The following is a 23,791-nucleotide window of genomic DNA, read 5'->3' as shown; positions in this document are numbered from 1 at the left end:
TCTGTGTGTGATCAGTGGACCAGTCATTACTTATTTTACAATAAGTGTATTACAATTTATTTCCCATTGCTTTCCACAGGCCATGAAATCAAGCTTTTCCATCCCCATTAAACAAACCACTGCCTTCTGCAGTCATCTGCTCTCTAACAGCCAGCGCTGAGATAGCCCTTAGCATGACTTGTTGCACCATTTAATGCATCTGTGATCCTATTCCTCCTGACAGCTAACGACAGACACTTAGTTCCAGACCACATGTGGAGCTAGTCGCTCATGCAGAGCATTTCACTGTGCTCTAAACGATACAGTCTTTTTAGTAGCCCTGCGTTTGTCTTTTGATGATATTTTTTTTTTTTATGTTAATTTATGTTGTATTTATGATTTAGTTTTTTTTTTTGCCGGTCTTCAGATGAGTTCACCCCCTCAGCAATCACTAATGAACGTAGTACTAGTGACAGACACAAGCTGTATATACCTAATTGTTTTATTTGATAATCATTAGTAGTCATCCTGCTGCTTTATTGGCTGGATTATTTGTTTTATTGCTATCTGTAAATTACTTTTAAAGCAAAGGCAATAGTGCAGTTACCCACTTTTAATTAAGGTCCTTTTACTGTTTGTTTGGCCGATTCAGAAAATTGAATGCCTCCAGTCTCATTCTACTGAGAGAACTCAATATGAGATTATACAGGGCAATAAGGAGGATGGCCCCATAGTCTGCTGTGATGTATTGAACATTGTTCTTGAAAATATGAATACATTACATACAGTAGTCTTGGAAGTATCATTAAGAATGAGCTGAACATGATAAATAAATCACTGAATACCATTGTTTTCCACCAGCAGATACTAACCATAACCATGTGTTTATTTACAACAGTTCTAACAACATTAACAACATAAATTATTTCATATACACTAACATTCAATCGTTCATGGTCAGTAAGATCTTTAAATATTTTAAACAGTCTCTTTTGCTTACCAATGGTGCATTTATTTGATCAAAAATACAGTAATATTGTATATATATTAAAATGTCTAAATTGTCATATTTTTAATATAATACAAATTTTAATTTATTTCGGTGTAATCATTATTACTGTGGTCTTCAGTGTCACATGATCCTTCAGAAATCATTCTAATATCCTGATTTGCTGCTCATGAAACTTTTTTGATTATCAATGTTGAAAACAGTTGTTTAATATTTTCTGTGGAAATCATGATCATTTTTATCATCAAACACAAGTATTCTTTGATGAATAGAGAGTTCAAAAACATTTCTTTGAAATTTGTCTTTAAATTGATCAAAAGGGACAGTAATGCAAAAAAATAAAATTGAATAAATTTTCCAAAAATTATAAGGTTAGTGTGTGTGTGTGTGTGTGTGTGTGTGTGTGTGTGGGAAGCAATACGTTTTTTTTTTTTTTTTTCCTGAGTGTTCCACTCCAGACATGAGTTGAGAGTCCAGTTGTAGGACAGCATGGCCTTTATCTCAGTGGGATCCACTCAACAGGGGGTCTGCTCATACTTTAACATCTTACGCCTTGTGACATTTGTGTCTACTGCAATTTGCTAATTTATTTTCAGAGAAAAACAGAAAATAATCTTAAAATAATAAAATATGCAGCTATTAAATGCCAGCTGTTTTATTTATACTTTCCTATGATGTGATATTGCCACATTGTTATCCTCAAAACAGATTTTGTTTTTCTTGCATTCTTCATCTTAAAAGCTTTATAAGCTGTTGCTTAACCTGACAATGACATTGATGATAATAAGAAATGTTTCTTGAGCAGCAAATCAGCATATTAGAATGATTTCTGAAGGATCACTTGACACTGAAGACTGTGATTGTCAGAAAAAGGCCTATTTTTTGATGGTTTAGTTTTAGTATTTTTTTATTTATTAGAGAGTTATTTGTTGTATTATTTTAGAGTGTTTTTCACTAGATATTAAATATCTTAATAAAATTTATTCTCACAGTTGCATCTCATTCATTGGTAATTAGTTTTGTTTCATAAGAATATATAATAAATACAGTACAAATGTTAAAGTTAGGGTGTGAGTCAGAAGTATGTGAATGAGGTTATGAAGGCTGAAGAATTCCTCTAGGGACAGGGGGAGGGTCGAACTGACATTCGTGGCAGTTTAATTTGGTTAGTCAGTGTGAAAGCATCTGTGTGTGATAGTGATGGAGTCTGTGTATTAGAGCTCCGCATTTCTGTCAGAAACAATATGTCTTTGTTCAACTGAAAGTCACAACAAAAAGAACAGTGATAGTCTTCTCTAGTTCTGCAGCCTGGCCAAGACTTCAGCTTGATAACCAAGATACACAGAAATATAGAATATAAGATACTTACTAGCTGTACATGGAATTTGTTTTGAGCTGTGTTTATTCTTGATTATAGTTTATTCTTGATTATAAACTACTAAAGTTTGTTGTATTTTAGAATTTTGTATACATATTCAAGTGATAAGTTCTTGCTTAAAATCTATTAGAAATTAAATGATAATAATAAAGTAAGTTCATTGTCCACTCTCTACTGTGTTGTAGGAGTTACATACAGTCTGCAGAAGCTGTGGTGCAGAAAATAACAGATTTTTACAAGACAAGCATTTAACATTGTGTCAAGTACAGTACACACAGTCAGTAAATACAACACTATGCAGAGCTGAAGTGTCTTTAAATATCTATTGAAAATACTATACAAGCTGTGTGCTATATTGTGAGTTCTTGTTGATTTTATTTACTACTATAAATTTTATGCTGTTTTAATGCAAATTTATTACTGTGATGGATCAAAGATTTTAGCACAGAGTGCTGTATTGACCAATCAGAAGCCATGACCACATCTGTTGTATACAATTTCAAGCCTAGACTATAAACATATGCATATACCATAAAACATGCTTTAATGGCTAAATTAAACAGTGTGTGTGTGTGTGTGGCTTGTTTTAAAATTTCAATTTAGTTTTATTTACATTTACATTCTATTTAAATGTTGTCATTTAGCAGACGCTTTTATCCAAAGCGACTTACAAATGAGTACAATAGAAGCAATCAAAACCAACAAAAGAGTGTTGAGGAATTTGAATTATTTTTGTTTATTTTTATAGTTATGTTTCAGTTTGAATATTGTGTTTACAGCTTTTGTCCAAGCAATAATAAAAGGACACATTTAATTCATAATTTGTCTGAAATATTTTGTTTAAAAAAAATAAAAATAAATTGTGAATCAAATCGAATTGAATCATGAAATCAAAATCGAATCGTGAGTTGAGTGAATCGTTACCCTAATTCTCAGAAATCGCTTACTGTACTGTATCTTTAAAGGTAGAGTAGGTGATTTTAGAGAGGGTAGCAATAGCAAGCTAGCTTTGAAGCATAAGATCCCACCCTCCCTGCAAATCACTCTCCAAAGCCACACCTCCACCAAAACACATGAGTGCACACAGGCAGACCAGAAGCTAACCAGCGACACGATGACAGATGGCATTGTTGGAGGGTTAAATGCAACGGTAAGAAATTATTGCAGTACAAAGCACATAATATTGCAATAATAATGCCTTCCGTTCTCGCTCAGTCTGCAATACTGTAATGGAATGTGCTGATGACGTATCATGTCTACGGAAACTTGTATGCAAATATATAACTTCACAGGCAAGTAGGACAGCCTATGTCACAAAGTCACTACAAGGCAAGCTTGCAATGCCCTTAACTTATTTTTTTTTTAGTATTATTATTGGTTATTGGTAAACTGAGTCATTACATAATAATTTTACACACTGAACCTCTCTGAGCTTTCAAATGGTTCCAGTGATGTGTGGCTTCTACACTGACTTTTATCGAGACGAAAAACAGAAAACAGATGAATGGAAATAGTGGGTGATCATGGCTGCACCAACTGGTTGTTTAAAAAACCAACTTGTGGATAGCATTACAGCGCTAATCAGAGACATGGTGAAACTATTCTAAAACAGGAACAGGCGTGCTTTGGGAAGAGTGGGAAAGTTCTGTCAGTGGTTTTGTGCACATGTTGTGGTTCAGTCCAGTCTCAGATGAAAGTCAGTGGAGGTTTATAAACTGTGCAGCACATCTGTGTTTACCTCGACAGTTTCAAGTTTATAAATTGATATTTATTTTGCAGTTCATCTGTGTTTTTTCCTTTTTGAAGTTTCCTCTTAGAGGCTTGTTTTTGATTGGCTCATTGTCACCCGACAGTGCCTCCAATTTAATTATTGTGCAGCATCCATCCATTGAGTGTGTTTGAAAGTTTCATTAACATATCTAACTTGAAAGCTGATCTGATCCATATCCTGGGTTTCCGACGCGTGAGGGCGTATGGAGGCGGATTGTCACGCAGCGCGTCGCCCACCTCAGACAGTCAACAGACTGAGTAAAAAGGGGTGGCGATGCATTTCCCCTGGATCCTCACGGCACGCTGATGTGTTGATGATGATCTGTTATGTAAGCTGCCTTCGTGTCATTGTGCTTCCTGTCAGCTAGAGTTCTACCCTCATTCTTTCACCCGGGCTTCTCAAAGCATTGATCAGCGGCTTGTAATATTTCACCCTCTAAAATAATTTTTTTTTTTTTTTTAAAAAGACCGTCAGGAATGTCTCAGAAGCATTCAAGGCATGCAGGCTGCACTAGACTCTTTGAGTGAAATGAATGAATTCATCATGAAATGAAAAAGCAACAGTTTTTTGAGAGTGTGTCCTCTCAGAAATAACCACACTCCAGCAAAATACAAATTGATTTATTCTGCACATTATAATCATTTTTCCCTCATCCAAACCACTGAGGGTTTGGACTTGAAAGGTTCTCGAGGAAGCTCTTGCAGAAAGTGTCTTTGTGTTTCGTCAGATGGCCGCAGACACTCCTTTTTGTGTAGCTGTAATGTCTTTGGACGTATCATGTCCCCTCAAAAGTGGATTAAGCTTTACTAGTCTGACAGGTTTTCATCTTGTGATGGGTGTGTCATGTGGCAGCAGGCGTTCGGGAAACACAATGCTGTCTTTCTTCATCTACATGACCACAAGCATTTTATATCAGGCCTCACTGGGCCTCTCAGTTTACTAAACCACAGTCAGTTTGCATATCAGCTGGGTCTGCTTTAGGAAGGCATTCATCTTAGGTGACAAGAACAAACTGTATTACCTCATTCTGTGATGCTATCAGTTATGTTTTCATGGAATATGCAGTATACATGCAGCAGCTGAGAGAAAAACTTTATAAAGTTAAAAAAAGGCTCTGGTGTAGTGAAAAAAAAAAATGAATTATATAAAAGTAAAATAACATTTTTTGCATCATTACTCCAGTCATCAGTGTAAACACGATCCTTCAAAATCATTCTAATATGCTGATTTGCTGGTCAAGAATCATGTTTTATTATCAGTTAGGCTACTGTATTATCTATTTGAAATAAAAAAAATAATTGTCTTAACTGTAAGTTTTTACCAATTTAATGTGTACTTGCTTAAATAAAAGTATTAATTTCTTTAAAAAAAAAAAGTTTTACTCAAAAATGTTTAACTTGCCTATGAATTGCATAGATTTATTATGTTGATACAAAAACAATAAGACATGGCAATCTTTCTCAGAATGGTGTAATTAAAGTATCTACCAGGAGATACCTGCATGCTAGTCAGCCAAACCTTGACCTCTTGGGTGCAAGAGAAAAGTTCCAGAAAGCCTAAAGCTGCCCGATCCTGTTCTTGGAGAGCTGCCTTTCTGCAGTATTCAGTTCCAACACACCTGCCCGTAATTATCAAGTGTTCCTGAAGATCTTAATTAGCTGGTTCAGGTGTTTTTGATTACGGGAGGAGCTGAACTTTGCAGGAAGGTAGATCTGGGCAACCCTGGCATAAAGCCAAACAGCTGCAAAGAGGAATTCAATGTGAAATGGCTTAGTATGGTTCATAGCATATTTATTTAGCAACAGCTTTTTCCAAATAATATCATGAAATGAAATCACTACACTGTTCTTGTTTGCTTAGTTGACTGTAGGTCCCCTGCACCTATGGCTCTCATTGAACCTCCACTGCAGGGTCAATCATAATTGGCAGTCAAAAGCAAGTGCCCTTGATTTCTGAACTCTGTTGCAAGTGTAAATTGTTTTGTCAGCAGTGCTGTGACACTGTAACTGCACTGTATATCTGGACTAGCAACCCAGGAAGCAATTAGTAATTGTTTGTTTTGATTTTTTTTATGTTTTGAGTGTTCGTGCATAACACTCCAGACATGAGTTGAGAGGCCGAGGTAGGACAGCATGGCCTTATCTCAGTGGGATCCACTCGACAGGGGGTCTGCTCATACTTGCAACAGCTAATACCATGTGACATTTCTGCGTCTACTGCAATTTGCAAGATTTATCCCAGAAAAATAGGAAATTAGGTTCACATTGCTTAGCTGAATATCAGGATGCTGCTAATAAACTCCAACTGCTGGTTGTGTATTTAATACATTCTTGTGATGCATTCAAGTCATTTGTTTGGGATTTTAAAGCTTTTAAAAAAAAATTTAATCAGGTAGTCTGTCTTATAGAGACAAGCTTGGCCAATCAGATTTGAGAACCAGAACTAATTGTTGTACAGTACAGCTAAAGTTACATCATTTACATGAAATTTTAATTATATAAAGTTAGAATTTATTGCTTATAAGCTTTTGTTGGGTGGAGAATGTCTGTTATTTCTCTATGATACTTTTTACATCTTTAATTGTTCTTTGTTGTATGGTTTAACATTTTTTTACTGTGTACATTTTGCTGAAAAGCCTGTAATAGTTTAATCCCGCTGTGACTACTTACCCCACACAATATAAATGTGTGTCGCTGTATTATAGATTTTTGTAGCTGTGCTTGTATAGAAACAACATAATTATATAATATTCACTGGAGAAAAAAAAAATAAAACCGTGACAAACAGCCTTGTACTGAGAAACGCAAATGACCCTCTCTATCATGATTGTATTTGCTCTCATATAGCTGCTCATGGGTAATTCTGTTTACCATTCATCTCTATAGGATTCTCGTTCATAATAAGCTATATTATATCATATCTTCCCGGTTTCATACACAGTTAAACGCGAGGTGTAACAAATGGGTCACGGCTGTTCCTTGCAGGTCCACAGACGACCATAACATCGATAAATCCTATTATGGTTCATATTTCTGACTGTATAGAGACGCGGGAGTGCTGTCTGGTGATTAATGACCCTGCTAATATCGAGAACCTGACTGGAAGGAGAGCATAGCCGCTCACAGCCATCATTCTGGAGACTCTTTGCGCGTGTGTAGCCGGTGGGAGGAGCCGCTTTCCTGCGATTGTCTGTCTGCTCTGCGCTCGCGCTGCGCGCATTCCTCTAAAGTTGCGTTCTCGAGACATACTGCGTCGCGGAGGATTGCGCGTCGATACACTCACACTTGTTTCTGACATCAAGATTTCTTTTGGTTCCTTTCAAGATGACAGAAGAAAAGATTGTTCGACATTTAAAGCTGGTATGTGAGTATGTGGTCTCATATCACGCTGTGCTGTAGTTAGTTGCGCTTTGGACAGGATTTCAACTGAGAATGAAGGTTTCCTGAAGTAACCTAAAAGCGGAGAAGTTTTATTAAAACCAGGGCTGTGCTGCAAAACATACTGAGGTGCTTACCTAGACAGTGTTTTGGGGCATCGTAAGCGCTTGGAAATGCTGTCTAGGTAGTGGGCTCGCTAGGTATTGAGAAACAGTGCTGTAGAGTCGGTGTGTTTTACTTCTTCTTAACCTGCCTGTTCTCTTTTGCACCGTGTTTCGACGTTATTATTGGATGTGTCTGGATGAACGTGTGTTTGGAGATGCTGAATAACATTGTGTCGTAATTTTGATGTTGTGATGTTCTCCTGTAGACAGAGATAAATGGATGATTAGTGTCTCTCATAATCTGAACATTTGGGGGATTTGCGCATATCGCTACCATTGCGACGATACATGCATGTATCTTTTGTATTTCGCTGAATCACTGATCGTTTTATTTATTAAGGACTTAACATTAAAAGTACTGAAAATAATACAATGGCTTTTAATACATCTTGTCTTTTACTTGCAGACTAAGATCACATTGGAAACATTCTATTTTTTATTTTTTCATTTACTTAATTTCTTTTTCCAACTCTTTCGGAACCGTTTTTAAGATCAGATATGTGGTTCTTAACTTGGGGTCCAGGGCCCACTAGGGGGCCTCAGTAAACCTTCAAGGGGCCACAAAATGTTTTATATATATATATATTGCAATAATAAGGGTCAAAAAACAAATTCTATTTTTGTTTTAAATTATATTTGCATCTGATTTCTTTTTTCAGAGAAAGATTAGTTTAACACACACTAGCTAGTTCTCAATCAAAAATTGTTAGTGTATGTAAAACATTTTGTTTTATTGATTTTTTTTTTTTTTTGTTTTCTTTTTTGCTCTTCAATGATATTTACATGTTATGTTTCTTTTAACAATAGGTTAAAAGCTACCTAAGCAGAGTGAGAAGTGTTTAAGAAGATAATTGTAATCGGCATACTTTTTAATAAAATAATTTTTTATAAGTTCTATGGGGAAAAAAGCCCACCTGCTATGAACAAGTTGAGAACATGTTTTCAGTCTAAAAGAATGTTGTTAGTAGTTGTAGTGTGTTGTTTTTAGTAGCATTACTAACTAACGTTTGAGACTGTAGGAAACTCATGTTACTTCTTTTTCGGAGCATAAATCCATCAGAAGCGGTTTGGATCAGTTTTGATCTCAGGATTCCAGTTTAATTGTTTTCATACCTCAACTGGTTTTGATTTGTAAGTGATTGTTTACACTTCGTTTTACAATATAAAGTCTATTGTAAGTGTGGGTTTTTGTCAAGCTTTCATCAAAGGCTGTCAGAGTCCCTTAACAGAAAGCAGGTATTTGGGGGTTTGTTTGTTCCGCTGGCATGCAGAACACCCTGTAGGCAGACCCTGAGTTGAAGGTCATTAAAATGTCATTTAGCAGCTGTCAGTTTTAAAAGATTATGCGGCAGATTGATCTGATTTGTTGAAAGAGCACTACTGTTGGCAAACATAACTTACATGCTAAACCATTTAACATTTATGACTAGAATTCATAAAAGTGATCTTTAGTGGCATGTACACCGTGGCTGTCAGTCCCTTCATGTTCTTTCATACAGGCTTAGATTACTGCCAGCTAAAGTAGGGATGGTTAGCTCTTTAAAAAAACATGACTTTTATTCTACTGCGACTCTGAGCAAAACAAACTGAGTGTACACTTGTTTTGAAGGCACCTCTTTTTTTACACTTCTGTGGCTCATGACATGGCAGGTTCTCTCAGCTGAATTACACATGAATAAGAGCATAATTATTGCTGGGTAACAGAAGGCTGAAATGGGCTGAACTGTGTTTCTTTTTTGCACTCGCCATTGTTCATGCCCTAGAGACAAAAACAAGTATGATGGACTATTGTGTGGTCAAAGGGCAACCACAAAATGTCATTTTGTCATTTAATTCTATAATTGCGCCTACTGGAAAAAATACTTGACTCTAAACCTAAAAAGTAAACTGACTGCCTTTTTAGCTGGAAGTAAGCACTGTTGTTTTAATTGACCCATTTGTTGTTTTTGAAAGATGTCTCACCAAGGTGTCATTTATTTAATCCAAAATACAGTTTGAAATACTATAACATTTTTCAAAATCATTTATTATTATCAATGTTGACAAAGAAAAACAGTGATATACTTTTTTAGGGTTTCTTTGAAATTAATTTATAAAAAATTTCTATATCATAATGCACGTATTTACTGTCACTTTTGATCAGTTGAATGCATCCTTGCTGAATAAAGGTAATTTCTTAAAAAAAAAAAAATGTATACAAGTATTCTGACTATACATATCGCCCAGCCCTATTCATAACCATATAGTATGAGTAAATGATACATGTGCATTGTAACTATGCACTATACACTTGTTACTATGATTAAAATGCATTGCAATTCCTAAATCAGGGATGTGGCAGTTTTACCTCCCTTCGTTGAAAGCAGGCAGGTGTGGCTGTATTTTATAAGTTTTCATTGTTGTCAGCATTCCTTGAGGAACTCTGTTAGAACAACAATAAACAGAAACAATAACTTTTTCACAACGTTTAGAGCTCTGCACCCTTCCTGTCGGTAATAGTTAGAGCAATATTTTTAGTCTACTGTACATAAACCTTTTTGTCCAGTACTGTAGATGTTTATGCTTCTTCATCTCTCACCCCATTATATGTCCCTGATGATGAAATGATCTGTTGCATTCATTGTGGTCAGCTATACAGAGTTTCATGCACCGCTGTTGATTCTACTCTGCAAAAGAAATTATATTTCAGCTGCTTTGCTTGCAGGCTGAATTGAATGAGAGGAGATAAAAATGTGTTGCACAAAACTTGGGCAAGTCTTTTTTTTTTGGATTGTCTTCGCCGACAGCATGCAAAACCAAACACGCAAGCAGTGTCGTTTGATAATATATTAACTATATTATGGGAATTATTAGAGCAGCAGTAGCAAACACTTCAGCTACATCATACGGCCTCAAATTCAGCTCACATAGAGCTCTGTTGAGAGCCTCTAGAGGGGCCGGCTGGGGACTGCGTCTGGATTGGACTGGCTCTGAGAGAAGCGTGAAGGGTACATTTTGCACAGTCCCTAGCAGACGCCACGCTGATCGTGTCTGCTCACAGAGGGGACACGTAAATCTCAGTGCTTTGCGGTGTAAGGTCATTGTGTACCTAATGAAGGTGTTGCATATTGATCACATGCTCCCAGTCACATGTTTTATTCAGGTCGTGATGATCCTGTTCAAATCCTTGGTTATTTCTCAGTGCCTTACTGTGTGTTCATGAGACACGGGGTACCAGGATGCTCCTGATGTTGACTCATGTTTTTTTTTTGTGTTTTGATGTTAGTATTAAGACTAATGTCATATATAATAAATGAGCATCAACACAGCTGTCTGCTGATTAATTTGAGCTGCAGACATGTGGCAAACAAGCAGGTTTTAGACAGACTAGCTCTTGTTCTTTCATAAACAAGTCTCAGATATTTTAGAAGTAGGGCTAGGCAATATAGGTGCCTTCTGGTGATATGTATTTTTGATCTAAAATGGCTTGAAAATGGTTGCTGTTATTGAGAAGCTTCAAAACAAATTTTGCACGATATAAAATTAAAGTTAAAATAAATCAAGTTTTCTACATTGTTTTGTTCTGAATGGACATATTGAAAATCATATTTAATGCAAAATTACACTTAATTAGTTTTACACTGCCGTACAAAAGTTCAGGGTCAGTTTTTTCTGAACATAAATTAAAAAGATTATTCAGCTTTGACACATTTAATCACATTTATAATGTTACATAAGATTTACATTTCAAATAAATGTTGTCCTTTTGAACATCAAAGAATCCTAAAATGAAAAATGTATTACAGTTTCCACAAAAAAATATTATTGCCATCCACATATTAGTATGATTACTGTAGGATCATTTGACACAAAAAATCCTGGAGCAAAGGCTGCTGAAAATTCAGCTTTGCATCACAAGAAAAAATTACATTTTAAAATATTTGTTTTATAATTGTAATAATAGTTCAATTTTACTGTATTTGTAAACAATAAATGCAGCCTTATTGAACATAAGAGACTTTGAAAACATCTTACTGACCCCAGACTTCAACACAGTAGTGTATATCCTGAAAGTTTTTATGGTTTTTAATACACAGAGCCATAGATTTTTCACACAGTAATCACAATCAAGAGAAACAATGCATCAAATGTTTGTTGATTCTCGTGCACAGCAAACTGAAAAAAAGGACACTGATTGAAATGACAACAAAACATACTCATTCAGTTGTTTTTTATTTTATGTAGTTGTTTTCGGGACCATATTTCTGCATTCTTCATCTAATTAGCATAACTAAACCACTTCCGCCGTATGGTTCCAATTGGAAACTTTGTGATCTAAACCAAGGCTAAGATTGAATCTTCCCATAAAAACAGCCGATGCGATGCTGCCGCTCTTTCTCACTGCTGCACATCTCTGAGCTACACCGGATGCTTTCACTTTGCCTCTGGTCCTGGGACTTCTCTGTACCGCCTCTAACTTTCAGCTTGTGTATGTCACATTTCTGAGTGTATCCTGAAAAAATAATGAGGCTTAATTGGATTTTCTGCCCATGTTGATCTCCATCCTGCCGTTCTGTGAGACGCTGGAAGTGAGATAGGCGGTTGACTCTCACAGGACCGCTGACCCTGGGGGTGGGTGCTCATGTACAGGCTGTTCCACTGCAGTTTTACCACTTCCTCCAGCAAACTGCAGCTCAGCAGGAAATGGGCTCTGGTCTGTTCAGTGCCAGACAAGTCTCTGTAGAGATCCAAACCACTAGCACATCCATTTCAAATCATGGAATTGTAAATCATTTGGGGAGCTTTAGACCATCTGAAAAGTTGTTATAATTAGTAGTGACTGACTGAATTTGTGGACTTCATTAAAATTTCATTGCTCATTTTAAGGAAAAACTCTTAACTGAATTTAAACTTGGCCTTTGAGACTAGTCATCATTTGTGTTGTCAGATTATGTGAAATTTGATGCATCAGGAACATAAATGATTAGATCTTCAGTTGACCAGATGTTGTTCTCTGTCAAGGTTTCTGCAGGTCTTCGGGTCTTTGCCCTTCCACAAATTAAGGTCTTGAATTGGAGCAGAAAGTCTTAAATTCATAGTCATGGCCTTAAATATTTTATGCATTGCAGAAGTTAAGCTTGCATATTTTTGTCTTGTTTTCCAGTATACATATCTAGCTAAATCAGCATATCTGCTGATATGCAAATTAACATATATGAAGTCTTGTTTTCTGAGAAGCTAAACATAATTAAAGTAAGTTCATGCTTAAAATAAGAACAAATAACTTGCTTTCCATTTGAATTTAGTTTTTCAGAGCCCACTGAAAGATATTTGTTCTCAGTTTAATCATTTTGTTTTATTAATTTGTCAAAAAATTATTTGCTTCTCAATATATTTTGATTTAAAAAAAAATACTGAGGAACTACTTTTTTGCAGTGTAATCAGAAGCTACAGAAAAAAAAAAGATTGAAAATATTGAAAAAAAAAAATAAATAAAAAGTTGGGGAAATTATATGGAAAAGTTATTTCCATATTCTAGTTAAGTTATTATTATTATTATTATTATTATTAGTATTTTTTTTTTTTTTTTTTTTTTTTTTTGTAAATTGAATTAAAAAGTAATGGAGATTTGTTGGAAGTTGTATATTCAAACTTTGAAGAATTGCTAATACAACTCATGGTGTACTTTCTAGACATTTACATTTAGAGAACATATTGACATATTTGTTCCCTTTAATATAATCCTTAAATTTTCTTTAATTTGTCTTAAAGGGATAGTTCACCCAAAAATGAAAATACTGTTGTCATTTAGGCTACTCACAAGTTGTTCCAAACCTGTATGAGTTTCTTTCTTCTGTTGAGCACAAAAGAAGGTATTTTGAAGAATGTTGCTGATAACCAAATTTTTACTAGTATTCATTGACTTCCATAGTATTTTCCACTACTATGTAAGCCAGTGGCTTCCAGCAACTGTTAACAACATTCTTCAAAATACCTTCTTTTGTGTTTAACAAAAGAAAGAAACTCATACAGGTTTGGAACAATATGAGGGTGAGTAAATGATGTTTCAAATAACCGATCGTTTTGCTAGATAAGACCCTTCTTCCTCGGCTGGGATCTTTTAGGGCTCTTTGAAGCTGCATTTAAACTGCATTTTGTAAGTTCAAACTCAGGGGCACTATAGAAGTCCATTATATGATGAGAATTCCTGAAATGCTTTGCTCAAAAAACATAATTTCTTTACAACTGAAGAGTACATTATCTGTCAATTTTTGTTCTGGAAGTGAACTACTCCTTTAAATTTGTTTTAAAGAAGAAAGAACGGAATTTGTGAATGAAAGAATTTTTGGGTGAATTTTGTGTTTAAAATGTTCAGCTGTGAGCACATCAGAACGACCCGCATCTGTTTCGTCTCTGTGCTGGTGGAGGCAGAGGTGAGCATATGGGACTAATCGGCTGTGCTGCCGTGGAGGTGGAGCCAGGCATGAGGTCAGGAGTTTCCTGCAGCAGCTGAGGGAGGCTCCCGCTGTGGTTGTTAAGAGCCAGCTGCCGTATGTGTACATATGTGTGTGTCTGCCTGCATCCTGTGATCTCACCTGGCATGGAGGTCAGGTAGTGGCGTCATCCAGCCTCACCCCAGAACCTCGTCCTCCAGGGCCGGTAAAGCACAGACAGGGAGGAGTGTGGCTTGGCGTTATGATTATAGACACACAAAGTGTGCATTTCAAATCTAGCAGACACACAAGTGCACCTTTTATACTGTATAAATATAAGCATTGTCTCAGATACTTTGATCCTGTAAGAATATATGAGGTGTTTCCTACGCCGATACTGAATCTACAGTGCAGCAAAGAGATATTTTTGCAGTGTGAGAAGCTGAATGTGATAAAAAAGATGTTCTGCAAAGAAAATAAATAGTCTGCATATCTTTCTTTGATTTGTCACCATTGGCTGCACACAAAAACTAACTGATTCACAAACTAATGACTCTTTTGAGCTGGGAATATGTAATGAATCATTCAAAAGACTAACAAGTTACTGCTGAAATTAACATACTTTTTTTTTTCCAGAGTAATGCATTAAATTTATAAAATGTAAAAACATTTACAATGTTATAAAAGATTTCTATTTCAAATAAATACTGTTTATTATATATATATATAAGTATATATATATATACTTAGTCTTAGTCTTATACTTATATATACTTCCTTAGCCATCCTTAAGTCCTTAGCCATCTTAGTCTTATTTTTTTGACCCTCTAACTTTTCACTCACTTATAATTCTATTAAAAAAAAAAAAAACATCTAAACCTTTCTAATCTTTTTGTATTCTACTATTAAATTTTCATTTATATACATAATTATATATATATACTAACACTACCTTGCTCTATTCTTTTTGTATTCTGTGTGTTTTCTTTTTATTTATTATATTATTTTAAAAACCCTTGCTACATGTACTGCGTTAAGCTAACTGAGACTTCTTATAGCACTTGTATATCATTTCTCTTTTGTTGTTTTTGATTGCTTCCATTGTCCTCATTTGTAAGTCGCTTTGGATAAAAGCATCTGCTAAATGACTAAATGTAAATGTGTATATATATATATATATATAGACGATCATAGAAACATTTCCCATGAAAACATTGAGCAGCACAGCTTTTTAATAAGAAATGTTTCTTGAGCAGCAAATCAGCATATTAAATGATTTCTGAAGGATTATGTGATACTAAAAATGGCTGCTGAAAATTCAGCTTTGCCATCACAGGAATAGTAAATATATTAAAATAGAAAATAGTAAAAAAAAATCAGTTGTAATAATATTTTATAGTTTTGCTGTAGTTTTTATCTTGGTGAGCATTAGAGACTTATTTTCTAAAAATATTAAAATAATTTTATCAATTTTGAAAAGGAAGAATATACGACATGACTTTCACTTAAAGTCAACATGAAATGGCATTCGCAGTGCATTAATGTCTATAATGTGAAGTATTATTCAAATTTATCCAAAGATTTAGAAAGAAAATAGAAAGTTACAAAATTTTGAATAATGATTATGTATAAAAAAAAAAAAAACTTTATTTTTTAAGAATAATGTATGCTTGATGAATCATGACACATTTAGGAAAGACCAGTAAGTAAATACAGGTAATTTTGATTCCATGTTGACTTTGAATTAGTAATGACACCTAAATGCTGTACAGACTGTGACATGCACTCCGGAGACCTTAGTAGCGTCAGCGGTCCATATTTCAGCATGCACATCATCTGCTCTTGACTCATTTATGACCATATAAAACCACAAAATAAATCCACGTGCATAACTCCTCCTCACCTTTCGCATGTTTACTTTGACTCTCAGCAGAAGGAGCTCTGCACATTTAAGCTGAGCTCCGTGGATTTACAGCCCTTTGTTAGGAATATAGGCAAAGGCTTGGAGAGCAGGTAGGAGGAAGAGAAGGGATGAAGAGCTAACTAGCTCACACTTACTCACTTCACCATCATGTGAACACAGAGAACGGGGACTCCTACGCTCTCTGTCGGCTCAGTAACAGCCCAACTTAAGGCAGAGCAGGATTATAGAGCATGACTGAAAAGCTCTCTCCAATTTATGCGATGCATAATCCATGAATTATGAATACAAACGAGCCATATGTTTGTGTTTCTAGCCATGGAATGCTATCTATAGCTTATTGTCAAAGCATATTTTTCTCAAGCTGTCTGTTTTGATGGTTGATTGTATCATTCAGTATAGAAAAAAGCAGAAATTAAACTGTGCTGAATAACCACTGTGTGTTTCAGGTGGAGAGCACTTCACAACTAATACAGAAAGTTTTGTGTAAAATATTTTATACAATTTAATAGCATTTAAATATTTAAATCTGATGATAATGTTATTCATGGTTTCATATGTCAAAAACACCATAGTTGTTGAATTAAACATGATATTTTTGCTGCTGTGCCTTTAAATATTATGCTGTTTTGATGGACCAAGCTTGGCGTAGGTATTCGGTTATATTAAATAGGTGTTGATACGAGCCTAATCTCATGACGAAATGTACATTTTCAAATATATTAAAATAAAAAACAGTTATTTTAAATTGTAATAATATTTCACAATTTTACAGTATTTACTGTAATTTTGATCATTCCTACCGACCCTTAAGTTTTGACTAGTAGTGTGTTTTAAAATCAAAAAGCAAAGAACATTGTTTTCTTTGATTTGGCACCTTAAAGTGTTGAGTTGGACTTCATGGAACTTCATAAAGTGGATATCCCTTGGTCTTACGCTGGCGTTTGATCTCCATTGGATCGTCATTGTTTAGTCCGTGGTGAATCCACAGTGTTAAATGTGAAGCCTACAGGGTGTTGAATAAATATAAAATGTAATGGTTTAGACTATTGTGCAACCATACACTGCAAAGTTAGAGTCTATGGAAGAAAACATAAACAGCATGACTGTGATGGGGGGGGGGGGGGGGGATAATGGCCTTCTCAACTCAACACATGGAAATGCATAAACAGAACAGCAAGACTTTGACATTTCAACAAAAAGAATCAGCAAAACAATCAAAGTCAGCCGAGGAAAACAATGCCTTTTCCTTGCCCCATCCCCAGAGGAAATACCAAACATTACAGCAGCTTATAAATAGCATCTCCTACAGCCAAATACAGGAGGGGTTCTACATCTCTGGGGGTCTTTGGAAACACGCCAACATCTCCGACACGTCTGTGTTGCACTTCCCTTGCACTCTTTTCCTTGCTATCTGCCCACCTTCTGCATGAGTTAGCAACCTTGTAACACCTCACAAACAGCCGTTTATTTATTAATAAGCAGCAGCAGCACTTGTGCAGAGAGTGTTTTTTATATGGGTGCTTCAATGAGGGGAGTGTGTGTGGACACTGACCCGAGTGATTGCACAGGTTATCTGAGGTGCCCGGTTGTTGGCTGATCACACAGCAACCACAAGGGCACACATTGTAACACACAGCTGCTAGAGGTGCTAGTATATAAGATACTAATAGATATAAGAAAGGGCACAAGAACCAGAGCATTCTGTACATGGGTGTTTCTTTAACTTGCAGCACATGTTCTATAGATTAATTATAATTAAAATAGAAATGTATTTCTTAGAAAAAGTTTTTTCATGCATTTATTTTCATTATTATTGCTCTCGAATGCTCACCAGAGATGCAATTATTTGATATAAAATACAGTAAAAATTCAAAAGAACAGCATTTATATATATATATATATATATATATATGTGTATATATATATATATATATGTATATATATATAGATGTATATATATATATATGTATATATATATATATATATATATATATATTATATATATATATATGATATATATATATATATATATATATATATATATATATATATATATATAGTATATATATATACTATATATATAGATATATATATATATATGTATATGTATATATATATATATGTATATATATATATGTGTATATATTATATATGTATATCTATATTATATAATATATATAATATTGTTGTATATATATATATATATATATATATATATATATATGTATATATATGTATATATATATAATATTTTATAAATAATTTTTTGAATTTTTTTTGAGAGTTGAAATTTTTAATTTTTTGCCTATTTTTTTATATTTGGCTTGTTTTTCCTATTAAAATGAAACAAATAATTTTGTGGTATGTTGCATTTTACAGGCTTTACCTGTGCATGTGTGTAAGCAGCCAAGCGTAAATAAGTTGCAAATGTATGGGTGAGATTTTTTTTTGCAACTTTTTTTAAACCGTATATATGCAGATGTTTCCGTATGATAACCGTGCACTTTCAAACCGTGATAGACCGTCATACCGGTATATCATTACAACCCTAGTCACAAGTCCCTTTAGTTAAAGAAACACCCACATATTGATTCACGCTATTAATTTTCTCATTTCCTCATTCCCAGTGGACTTTGAGTACGGTGGGTTCATGTGCAGCGCCGGCCTCTGTGGCTTAATAATGAGATGGAAGAGACACCGATCCCAAATCTTTCCTCAGTTATATTTCTTGTTTTAAACACTGCGCTTTGCTTGTCTATCTTGGCGATGATCCAGGGTTTAAAAGATGGATTCTCTTGATCGCTTCAGCTGTACTCTGAGCAAAAGCCTCAGTGGATTATCCATTATAGACTCTGAGAAAGAGTACATATGAAATTTACATTTTCAGTAGAATTGTTTATATTGGGAATTTCACCAGCTGGGGTTCATTGACTAGTTATTTTTTTTTTTTTAAAGTGACCTCTCTCTATTATAAGTTTCTGAATGAGAAAGGCCAGCATGCGATCTCAGAAATCATTTTAGTTTAGGACCTTTGGGGAAACACTAGGTGGGTTTGAAAGGTTACATAAGCATTCAGCCCACAAATTCATAGAAAACTGAGAGAAAGGCCATCAGCTAATCAATCCATTTGATTGGTCATGCAATACTGAGTCAAAAACTGCACTTCCACACATAATTTATTTTTCATACTGCTGATAAAATCTGTATGGATAGCTAAAAATTCATTAAAATTGGTTCAGAAAGACCACATTATTTATGTAGCTGACAAATGTATATTATTTTTAATTAATGAAGAGCACATTGGGTGTCTTGTATAGAAAAATTCAATAGTAAAAGACAAGACTAAAAAAAAAAAAAAAAGTTGTTGTGGAAAATTTTTTTATCTGGATATGGTAAAATATGGAAGCACCTGTTTTGAATATCATAAGTATTTGGATAGGATCAGAGATAGCTATGATACTGTAGCAGATTCTGCTGTTCATTATTGTCAGATGGGAATGCAGATTAGTACATTTGAGACTCAATGCAGCAACCCATCAGATTGCCATTTATGTGCGGCACAGACTGCATTTTATTCAGGCTATGGGAAATTAGCATATTTATGGGAATTTTAGCAGAAAAGTACGGCATTAGTTTGGTTTTAGTTTGGTTGTAAGTTTTGTGTGAGACTTTGTGTGAGTTTTATAGGAATAGTAGGGGATTGGTTTTGTTGTCAGTTCCTCGCACATTTTGTGTGAATAACGAAAGGATTTGCCGCAGCTTTTGCATGTTTACACTCCCATTGATCAAATTCTTAATGCATGTCAGCGGGGACCTTCACCGCAATGCTGAACCAGACCTACTAATGTTTGGAGATTCAATGTATCTTGTTCTCCAAAATGCGTGAAATAGAGGAAGCATTAAAGAATATGACAGAAAATATCCGACTAGAAACTTCAGAGAAACTTGTTATCTTTAATGTTTGTGAATCGATTCCTTGACATGTAAAATGGAGGAATCAAAGAATCTCTATGTGCTCTGATGCTGAACCATAGCATAAAACCTTCTGATACTCTTCTGTTAGCTCCAGTGGGACAGTTTGTTCTCGTACCTATGTTTTTCTGTGGCTTCCTGTGAGGATTCGCTTGAACACTGGACACAGCGGCACAAGCACTCCTTCAAATTCTCGCCTCTGTCTCCTCCCTGAAGGTACTGGAGGTGAAGGCATGGGGTCAGTAGTCCGTGTCAGGAACACTAGGACAATAAATGTTACCAACTCTCAACAGCTCTTTTTTATATATTTAGCCTGTTTCTCTATAATCTGGGCTTAATGTTTCATGAGGTTTTGTGCTGCATTTTTATCCCATTTTGTTCTCACCAGAGCAAATGCACATCAATAATGGATGTTCTTTGGAGTAGCAGAGAGAGAAAAAAAGCATGAAGGTATTCTGTTATTGTTAGACACCTCTCCAGCTGAGAGCATTAGGAAAATGACAAGTCTTTCTAGAGTATTAACGATGTGGTGATTGGTCTATTTGGCGTCAGTTCCATCCGCGGGTGGTAAATAATTAATTTTACAAACAGAAACTGTCGTTTAGTGAAACTGAGGTTTTGACCTCAATTCTGGGCAGAAGATTGTTCAGGGAAATAAGCTAGTAATAAGCTTCCTATGAAAAAAAAAAGATGTCACATTTTTCATGTCACATTGATTGCTGTAATTTAAACTCTTATTATGTGGAGAAGATTGTTGTGGGACTATAGAGTGCATGCATTTTAATGATTATTATATAATTTTAGATTTAAATGTATATTTATTTGTGCATACACTACCAATCAAATGAAAAACAGTAAAAGCAATAGGCCTAATTTTGGGAACACCGATACTTTTTTTTTTTTTTTTAAGGATTCTTAGATGAAAGTTCAAAAGAACATAATTTATTTAATTTTCGTTTTGTTTTGTTTTGTTTTGTTTTTCTTTTAGATTTTTTGTAAAACTGTATAGGGGAAAAATATTTTTTTTTTTTTTTTTAATTGTGCGAAATAAAAAACTATTTACTTTTATTTATTTATTTTAGATGTTGAGATGCTGCTTTGTTAAAATTGAAGTATGTAATAGCTGTGCCACTAGCAGTGCCAAACAGAAATGCAATAAATAAATAAAATTCCAAAAAGGGTTTCTAAACACTTACACTGGCAATTCAGTTCTGTCCCATCCACAATTGTGTGCCAGAAATCAAGATTTCAGACCAACAAAACATTGTTTTCAAAAGCACCACAGAATCACAGTGTTTCAGGAAGACGGCCTACAAATGGCTTTTCTTGGAAAAAAATACACACTTCATTTTTTAAAATTCTATTTGTGACTGCAGAATGTTGTGAAACACAGACACACTTCCACTGGTGTTTGCCCCTCTCTCTCTTATCGAGATCCTGCCACTTCCATATCTAGGACAAAGGAAGCCATTTCCATCATTTCACAAACCTGTTATTCTCGAGTGGTAGGGCACCAGATGGGCTCTGACCTGGATCCGCGATCTTCGATCATGAAGGTTACCCATCCGTGTTTGTGCAGATGCCAGAGCATGTTGAATCTCTAGTCAGTGGTCATTGCTCTGATCCCCACAAAACTTAGCCATGATTTAAATTTTTTGATTATATTAACATGTTTGATTAAGCCAGCCCAGTGTCAGAGCGGACGTGGAGAACATGAACAGAGGCCAGTGAAGCAAAAGCTGAACTCTTGGTGTGGAAAACTGTCACTATGTTTTATGTGACACATTTGATGTGCAACATGATCTGCTGAAAATACAACAAAGCACACCTCTGGGGATTGTTACTTGGGATGGAAAGAGTAACTGGAATCGTAAAGAATTTAATGACTTTGGTTCTGATTCCTCTTAACGATTCTGGTTACTTAATGGCTCCATTCTTTTAGTACTTGTAAGAAATAAATATTTGGGCAGAAAAAAAAGAAATGAAGTTCCATAAAAGTTTGTTTATTCATAGTTTTTGAAGGCTTTGGAAGGTTTTTGAAGGTTTTGGAAGCTGGCATAAATGCAATTAAATAATTGCCCCTAATTATAATAAACAACAATACTAACAAAAAATATGTATGGTTTTTTTTTTTTTAATGCTATACTGACAAGAAAAAAAATGTGTATCTTTAGCTACATGTTATCATATAAACAGTCAGTGACTACATTTGATTCACTAAAAATAACTGGCTCCTTAGAGTCATTCGTTTGGAAGTAGCACTATGCAGGTTACGCTGTATGTGTTTGGTTGAACTGACTCTGACTCTTTTGAGTCATTCATTGGGGTATCAGACTGCACTGGTTGTGCTGTAGGTTTTTTTCGATTCACTAAAAAGAACCAACACATTTGTTTGGGAATCAGACTACACTGGTGGCACTATATATTCACCTAAAACAACTGACTGATTAGAGTCATTTGTTTCAGAGTCAGAATACACTGGTCTCTCAGTATTTTCTTGATTCACTAAAATGAACTTGTAGTAAGAATTATGTGTTCTGTAATTGGACTACAGTGATAGTGCAGTCTGGTCAGTCTGTTCTGCTATTTTTAATTTATTTATTTTGTAAATTTATTTATTTTTGAATAGACTACTGTTCAAATATTTTGTGGTCTGAAGAAATTAGTAGGTTTTTTAATGAGATTAATTTCTTTATTTGGCGAAGATGTATTTAATTAATCAAAAATAACAATGAAGACATTTATAAAGTCTGAAGTGGGTTGATTACCATTAAAGTTGAGGGATCATGTGTTACTTTAGAATGTTTTTATTTTGTTTGATGTTTTTGATTTGTCATCATATGATTAAATTGCATTTTAAAAAACATTCACATAGAAAATGTCATAGTTATTTTAAAGTGTAGTGGTAGCCTTGGTGAATAAAAGAGACTTCTTTCAAATCTATTAAAAAATCTACTCTGACCAAAAAAACGCATAAACGGTTGCTTATAGCCCTTTCAGAAGTGGAGAAAACACGTGATGTGAATGGCCATATATGACCTTGGTGACCAGTCAGCTATTGTGTATCCTTATAAAAACACATCCACTGCAATTATCCAAGTCCGCCTTATATTTCAAGCTTTGACATTAAAAATAAATAAAGTGGCACTTATGGTTTGAGAGACTGACCACTTACTTTTGGGATCTAGGCAGCTTTGTGTTGACTCTCCCTGTGTGGCTACATGGTTTGGTTGTGTTGAAGCCAGGCTATCCACTCGCAGCTGAAATCTCACTGCAGTGCAGCTAAAAACAGGCCTAACATACCTTTATAGCGCTGTCCCATGGGAGATGGAATAAACCACCTGTTTAAGCAATACTTCAACCTGTTAAAGGCATATTCACCCTTTGGGCCCTGTTCTAGCACTGCTGTGTACTTCAGAACGCTTATTTAATTAGCGACATGTCTCAGTTCCACATGAAGTCATCGGTGGGATAATCCTGTAATTTGTAATTAACATACATAACCTTTTGTTCTCATTTAAGATTTGAGGAATGCTCACTGCATACTAATTCTTGCAGCTCGTTGCTGTCTCACTCGCGTCTTTTGTTAATGCTAATCACTGCCGAAAAACAGCATGTCACTTATTACGTGGACAGCTTTACTGTACAGAAGACACATGCTCAGTGCCTGCACTCGCACAATGGCTCACCTGTTCGTCTCGAAGCGTTAGCTGTGGGTGAGCAGATTATTACTCAGTGTGGGCTCTCCAGAACGTGTGTCATATTTATACATCGGCAAGATTTAGCAGCTGAAGGTGGATAGGA

The 23,791-nt window shown here is 35.1% G+C and overlaps 1 protein-coding gene across 1 annotated transcript in view; it reads left to right on the top strand.

The window, feature by feature from the left end:
- Nucleotides 1-7,246: 7,246 nt before the first annotated feature.
- Nucleotides 7,247-23,791, top strand: part of mid2 (midline 2) — an 87,736-nt gene continuing 71,191 nt past the window's right edge. Inside the window, 1 exon segment of the mRNA XM_042770329.1 lies at nt 7,247-7,496. The gene's annotated coding sequence lies outside the window, so the exon portion shown is untranslated.

Source organism: Cyprinus carpio, chromosome A14 (assembly GCF_018340385.1).
Source record: "Cyprinus carpio isolate SPL01 chromosome A14, ASM1834038v1, whole genome shotgun sequence".
Taxonomy (NCBI): domain Eukaryota; kingdom Metazoa; phylum Chordata; class Actinopteri; order Cypriniformes; family Cyprinidae; genus Cyprinus; species Cyprinus carpio.
The sequence above is the reverse complement of the archived record's forward strand: the minus strand, read 5'-3'. Positions and strand labels throughout refer to the sequence as shown.